Here is a 7862-nt window from a genome sequence, read left to right on the forward strand (position 1 = left end):
TTTAGTTATTTGGTGATTTGTTTGTGCTACCACACTCATTGCATGTAATTGAATTTAATTAATTTCACTTGGCTAAATTAATTGGTTAATTTATCACAAAAGGTCAATACATTCTTGGCCTATCACATTGGTTCTCATAGTTGAAGGTTACTGTTGACTGTCCACCTGAAAAATATTGTTTCAAACTTAGAAAGTATATATTACTTTTGAAAAATAGTGTTTCAAATTTCAAGTATACATCTTCATATCCACAATTAAAACGAGAAATAAATAATGTGCATGGAATTTGTACACTAAATGAGTGTGAAAATTACTACTTTACTCGATCCCCTCATACCTTCTTTTTTTTTTTTTGGTTAAAACATTAAAACCTCACCCCATACTTGAACTTGATACGCTCAAGAACTTTGTACGTGATAAGTTGATATCACTTTGCCAGTTTGCCTAAACCACTTAGATAGTGTGATCTTGATAAAAGTCAATACATTGTCTCCTCATAAATATCAATATTAAGGTGCATTTAAAATTTACACATATCTGTGATATACTACCATTTAGAAAAAGAAAAGAGAAGGGCGAATCAATCAGTTACCTGTAATGAGTAAGAGAAGAAGGATGGTGAAGAAAGCTTCGCCAGGCATTGAACCTTCGCTTTTGAGTAAAAAATATAAGTTGGAATTACCAAATAAGTTAAGAAAGGGGGAATTTATATATAGGAAAGGTAGGGTTTGTATTTTGAAGGAAAGCCAAGCGTGATTGGCAAGTTAAAAATTTATTGATTCCATCAAAAAATTGACTTTGATACAAATCAATTCCTGTATCATTCATTCATATGTATATATTTGAACCTTTGCTTTTGACTTTTGAGTTGAAAATGTAAATTGGAATAACCAAATTAGTAAGGGATTGTTTACAAGAAAGGCACTGGATGCATGATTGGCGAAGTTAATATTTGATTGATTTTAGGCTTCCATCCCATTTATTTTGTTTTGACTAAAATCCACTCGAGGATTGAGATTCGGTGCAATAGTCAGATTAAAAGTTTCAAAAGTCACTTTTAATCTCAGCTCTTAAATTCAAAATAAATAAGTAAATAACATTCAACTTTTTTACAGTTACACACACACACACATAAAGCTGAAGCGTAATATTTATTATTATTATGCTCCTATTAAGCCACATTAATGACCACATCATCCACCTATTTCCAACATTCTTTTTAATTTTTTTTCTTATTAATTTCTCAACTTATTGTTATACTTTCTCTAACTTTTCCTCTTCCTTTTACCTTTTCATCTCCCCACTACTATCTACCTTAATATCACTTTTCTTCTATCTTTTTATCTTCCTCTATTTTTTACTTTTCTTATTCCCCTCCTCTTATTATAAATTTACAATTCTCTTTTTTATTCCATTCATAGGTTTTTCACATAGAAAATGTTATTCTCGTGGACTGAATAGGACCAAAGTAGACATAATGGACCGAATGGGACCATATTGGATAGAAATAGGACCGAAGCGAACATACTGGACCAAAGCGGACTGAATAGGAACGAAGTAGACAGAATAAACTAAATAAAAGCAAAGTGGACTGAATGGTCCGAATAGGACTAAAGTGAATCAAAGTGGACAGAATGGACCGAATAGGACCAAAATGAACAGAATAGGGTCAATGTGGACTGAATAGACCAAATTGGACATAAGTGGACTGAATAAGACTGTATTGACTTAATTGGACCAAATAGAACTTTAGTCGACAAAATGGACTAAACAGAACCGAATAGAATCAAATTGGACCAAAGAGGATAGAATGGACCAAATAGAACCAATGTGGACTGAATTTGACTTTTGAATATTTATCATTTTTATTGCATTTAAGGCTCATATTTCTTATTTCTAGTGTCTATTTTAGTATTTTCTTTGTATTTTTTTTTTAACTCAAAACTAAAGAATTTAGCCCAAATATAATAAAATATCATACTTTTCAACCCAAAAATTAAGAAATTTTTTTTTTGAGCTAAACTTAAAAAGAAAACCTACAAAAATAATCAATTTGAGGCCCAATTAGTCTAAAATGGACTTAAGGGGAATAAAAAATTGACCGAGTGGATTGAATTGAAATGAGTGGATCAAATTAAACCGAATGGGACTGAAGTAGACCTAATTGGACTGAATATAAATTGTTTAATTTTTAGGGAAAACAAATTATCATAAAAAAATTTTAGAGAAAAATTATACATTATATTATAATAAAAAATAATTATTTATTCCCACACATCATGTGGGTCTGTGATTGGTTTTTTTAATTTCTCTCTCATAACTAAGAGGTAATTGCATGGTGCAATAGCAATATTTTATCGGGTTTTAATCCAATGTTGTCACATATACAAATTAATAGATTCTATTTGGAAGGATTAATTTCAATGATTTTATGCTTCTGCATATAATTGAAACAAATTCTTTAATTTTAGAAAATAATGTGTTAGGTTCTAAAGATTTAGAATTAAATATTTAGAATCATTGTTGTATTGTGTTGGTAAACCGAGAACAAAACATGTCTAGTCTAGGTGTCTAGGCAATGCTTAAAAAAGTTAGTTTCAAGTTTTGAAATCCAGCTAATTACAGAAAAGGAAGTGAAGTTTTGCCTTTCTTGACCAATCGAGAATTAGGCTTGATTGATTGAAAATCTCAGGTATAGTTTTTTTGTAGAATTTTTAAATAGGCTCAAAGTCTACAAAAATGTTTAGGGTTTCATCTAAACTTCTCCACATATAAAAGGGAAAACCTAGCCACGTTTTGAGGGTGCTGAAGAAGACTTGTGTGTTACTCTTTGTGAGATTTGAGAGGTTTCATACCTTCTAACTACACAAGAATTTACCAGAGCCAAAACTACAATCAAACATTGGTAGAACATAGTTGCTACATCAAGATCAACAAGTGAAGGTGATATGAAACCTTTGAGTGGGATCTCAAAGTCACAAGTAAGGGTGCTTGTGTTGGTGTAAATCTAAGGAGAGAAAGAGTACATGAATTCGGAGCTTGCACGTGGTTGTCTCAGTAAATTACTACATGAGTTAGCAATAGATTTAGGGTTAAATTTGATTGTAAAAATTTCAATTCTCTTATAGTAGATTTACTTTATCTTGAGGATAGGTAGGTTAAATCCTCCCCAAGTTTTTACATTGAAATGGTTAGTTTCATTGGTTTTCCAAGGTCATTATATTGTAGTGTTATTTACTTTTTAACGTCTTTGCATGATATGATTTATTTGTGTTTAACCTAGATCTGAAAATTAATCTAAGTAATCACTTCAGTAAGTAATCACTTCAGTAAGTTACTACATGAGTTAGCAATAGATTTAGGGTTAAATTTGATTGTAAAAACTTCAATTCTCTTTTAGTGGATTTACTTTATCTTGAGGATAGGTAGGTCAAATCCTCCCTAAGTTTTTACATTGAAATGGTTAGTTTCATTGGTTTTCCAAGGTCATTATATTGTAGTGTTATTTACTTTTTAACATCTTTGCATGATATGATTTATTTGTGTTTAACCTAGATCTGAAAATTAATCTAAGTAATCACTTGGTTAATAAATTAGGTTAAACAATCTGTTTAAGGGGTCTAAATGAATATACAAGTGGTATCAGAGCAGGTTAGTTCTTGTTTATGGGTTCTTAACCTAGAGTTGATCCTTGACCCTTGTTGTCATGGAATACGGTCACTCTCTTGTGATCCCCCCACACTTTGATGGAAATAATTATGCTTATTGGAAAGTAAGGATGAAAGCTTTCTTGAAATCCGTTGATGATAGAGTGTGGATGTCTGTTGAGAACGGTTGGTAAAGACCAACCACTACTACTGGTGAATGGTCTACTGCCCAAAAGGAAGCAACAAGCTTCAATAACAAGGCTATGAATGCGATATTCAATGCTATGTTTATGGAAGAATTTAAGAGAATCTCAAATGTGGAGATTGCTCACACTACATGGAACATCTTGCAAACAGTGCATTAAGGCACTAAGGCAATAAAAATTAATAAACTGCAGCAGTTGACATCTAGATTTGAAAGTATTAGAATGTCTGATGATGAGTCTTTTAATGAATTCTATGCTAAGTTGAACGATATTGTCAATTCTAATTTTAATTTGGGTGAAGTTTATGATTAACCTAAAATTGTTTGAAAAAATCATAGATCTTTGACTAAGGATTTTAGACCCAAAGTGACTGCCATAACTGAAAATAAAGATGTTGACTTTATCCTTGTAGATGAACTTATAAGATCTCTTCAGTCATATGAATTTGATTTACCAAAAACTAATAAATCCAAATCTATGGCTTTGAAATTTGTTGATAATGTTGATTATTGTGGATTTGATGATGAACTCTTATCTACTGAGATTGCTTATCTTTCCTATAACTTTAGAAATTTTCTGAGAAATAATAATAGGAGGGCAAGAAATAGAAACAATGTTGATATTAAGAATGTGAAGAAGAATGACACTGCCAAAAACAATAATGCTGAAAAATTAAAAGAAAAAGTAGGTCAATCTTCAAATAATTCTTTAGGACAACAGTGTTATGGCTGTCAGGGTTACGATCATTTGAAATCTAAGTGTCCAACTTTCTTGAGATCAAAAGGTAAGGCTATGGCTGTTACTTTGAGTGATGATGAAGTTTCTGATTAAGAGTCTGAAAGTGAGAAGGAAACTTCATGGCTTTCACTGCTACTGTTGTAGTAAGTGAAATTGAGACTGTTGATGAGAACCCTTCTGATGGGAAACTCTTTGAGAATGCAGATTTGCAGGAAGCTTACAACAAGCTTTGCAAGATAGCAGCTAAAGATGCTATGACTATTGAATTAGGGTTGAAAAAGATAAACACTCTTGAACAAGAAAAGAAAAATTTGCTGCTAAAGTTGTTTGATGCTAATGAACTCTTGAACTCTGTTAAGATTGAGAACATGTCTTTGCTTTAAAATGTTAAAAGTTAAAAGTTTAGAATTAGAATTATCTGTTGCTAGAGAACAAATAGATAGAGCTTATACCTCTAAACTAGGTTTTGTTGAGAATGGATCTACTACTGTAGTGAATCATCCTAATTTTTCACTTGCTACATCATCTTCTGGTGTTCATCAAACTCTTTTTGAAGTTAAGGTTCGTAAGGAAGTAGTTCATGCTTCTAGAAGAACTAGGGTAGATCTGAGTGAGTCTAAAACTAAAAATTCTAATCAATCTGAAAGTAAGAAAAACCACAAACCTCAATGGTTTTGTCACTTTTGTGGTAGAGCTGGGCATACTAGACCAAATTACTTTAAGTTGCAAGCTTTAAAGAAATCTCCTAAAAAAAAAGTGTATGTGCCAAAAGCACAAGATCCTATTGCAATTATTCATGAGTTGGTGAAAGTTCTTAACCTTTATACTAATCCTGGAACTAAAATTAGGACAAATCCCAACTCCAAGTTTGCATCTAAAAGGGTCTAGATGCAAAAGATTCAATCTTAGTGAGTCTGTCTGACATGGTCCTTGTGTAAATTCTTTCTATCTCTTGTGACCAAAACTTTTTTTCTTTAGGATTGCATTTGCATAACATTCATACATTGCATTCTAAGTTTGTTTTGTTTTATGTTTTTCATTTTTTTTAACAATATATAAAAAAAAATAGAAAATCAAAATTTTTTTTATTTTTTTTTATTTTTTGGTATTATGCATCTTCAAGAGGTGTAATTAAGATTAGCTTATGAAATTTACATTTCATGATTGTGTACCTTGTTTAGCTTTGATGAGTTTTATTTTTCTGCACTTTGCTAGTTTGTGCTATGTAGTGCTTATATTGTGTGAGTTGTTTATGGTTTTAAATTACATGTTCTTGATTTGAAGTCACATACTTTTGATTGTAAGGACTAAAAAATCTTTAGGAGAAATGCATAAATAACCATCTCACCACTGTTACTCGCCAATCATGAACACCTGTGTGCAAATCATAAAAGCCGTGTTCGGTAAGGTGTAGCACTTGCATAGCAAAATTCTTAAGGTGTTATTGTACATTAGTTAAAAGAAACAAAATGAAAAACAAAAAGAAAAATATGGTTCAAAAGAAAAAAAAAAAATTGCATGGTTGCAAGCGTGTTTTCTAGAAGATGTGAGAGTTATATGATGTAATTCTTTAGGTGATAGTCACTTTAAAACTTATGTGATGAAGAGTTTTTATAGCTTGATAGCTACTTGACACCTTTCAACAGTTAGGCTATCTATCGAGCCTCTTAAGGTGTTTCTTATCGCAATCTTGACACCTTCTCGATAGCTTGTCGATCAATCGAGAAAGTTTCTATCTTCTCGATAGCTTCTCAACACCTAGTGGATCGATCGAGATGTTTCTCGACACTTGGCTCGACACCTTATCTGTCGAGCTTTACCAAATTTAGTTTTTTAGATCTGATTTTCAGCCCATGATGACATGTATGTGTAGGGTTTCTTTTCTCATAACCCTAGACCTATATAAGGCTTATTTTAGAGGCCGTCACATAAGAGAATACAAGAAGAATAGATGCAAAAGGTGACCAATGCCTTATTCTCTCTAAAAGAAGCTAATGTGTCTTTTGCGCCTTAGGGTTTTGTAACCAAGTGCTTCTTAATCTTCGTTGTTGATGAAGTGAAGAACTTTGCAACCAACAACCTTCTCTAGTTGGTGATTGAAGTCGCGTACTAGGATCTGCGCAATTGGTTAGTCACATATTGGGATTCGTGCATCAAAGGGTGGCGTTTATATATTGAAGAGTTCAGAGGTTCTGAAGCGGTAGAAGATTTCTGCTATGAGTTCATCTACGGGGATTGTAGAGTCTAGGGACAAAGATTTTGTACTAGATCTGAAACTTCTCTTTTCTATAGTGGATTGCTTTTTCGGAAAGTTTCCCTCCAGGTTTTTTACTGTGAAACTAGTTTGTTTCATTGGTTTTCTTGGGTTATCATATCTTGTCTTATTTATTTTTCCGCTGCATGATTTTGACATGATATTGATGTTTGTTTGTTTTAACACGTTTTATTCATAATAAATCTAATTAACAACTTGGGTTTAAAACTTGTTAATTCTATCAACTGGGGTCTAAATTTCCCAACACAAATTTAAATTTCTTGATGCGTTTAATGCATTTTTTCTTGGGTGTGAGTAAAGAAATGAGTGAGGAAATTTGATCAAGTTGAATCTTTCTTTGAAAATTTTGGTTTTGAAGATCATTTGAAGTCATGAACATTCATGCCATATCATAAAAACAGTTTTTCAAATGATTTTGCAGAAAATTTTTCTAGGATTTTTTCAAAATTTTTGTTTCTTTGTAATTTGACTGATCGAGCTTGTTTTTCGACCGATCGAAATGTAAAGGAGAAAAGTTTCGGGTTCCTTGGATTCTTGCCCGATTCCTTTCGATCAGTTGAGCCTATTTTCATGTGTATTTCGATTCCTCTTGATCGATTGGATTTCGAATTTTAAAAACATATAGAAATCAGATCCGACTTTTTTAAAGAAATTTTTTTTGTCTATCTCTTCAATTCCTCTCTTGATCCCTCTTCTCAAATTTTTTTTTTTTTTTGGGTCAAAGATTCAAAGGTTTTCTTCATACACTTAAGGTAAGACACTTTTAACCTTTCTTTTTCATCTTTTTACACGATTACATGCATTTTACATGAAATTTTTAGGGATTTTCGCATGTTTTAAATTTTGGGGTTTTTGATGATTGTTTTTTATCAAATTTGAACCATGGGTTTTTGTTCATGCATTGTTTAAACATGTTTCACATACTTTAATTTCAAAATTTTTGTGTTTAATTGGAAATTTCGAAATTAGGGTTCTAAGTTCTTGAGAAATTGGGGA

The sequence above is a fragment of the Quercus lobata genome, chromosome 7, assembly GCF_001633185.2.
Source record: "Quercus lobata isolate SW786 chromosome 7, ValleyOak3.0 Primary Assembly, whole genome shotgun sequence".
NCBI classification, from domain to species: Eukaryota; Viridiplantae; Streptophyta; class Magnoliopsida; order Fagales; family Fagaceae; genus Quercus; species Quercus lobata.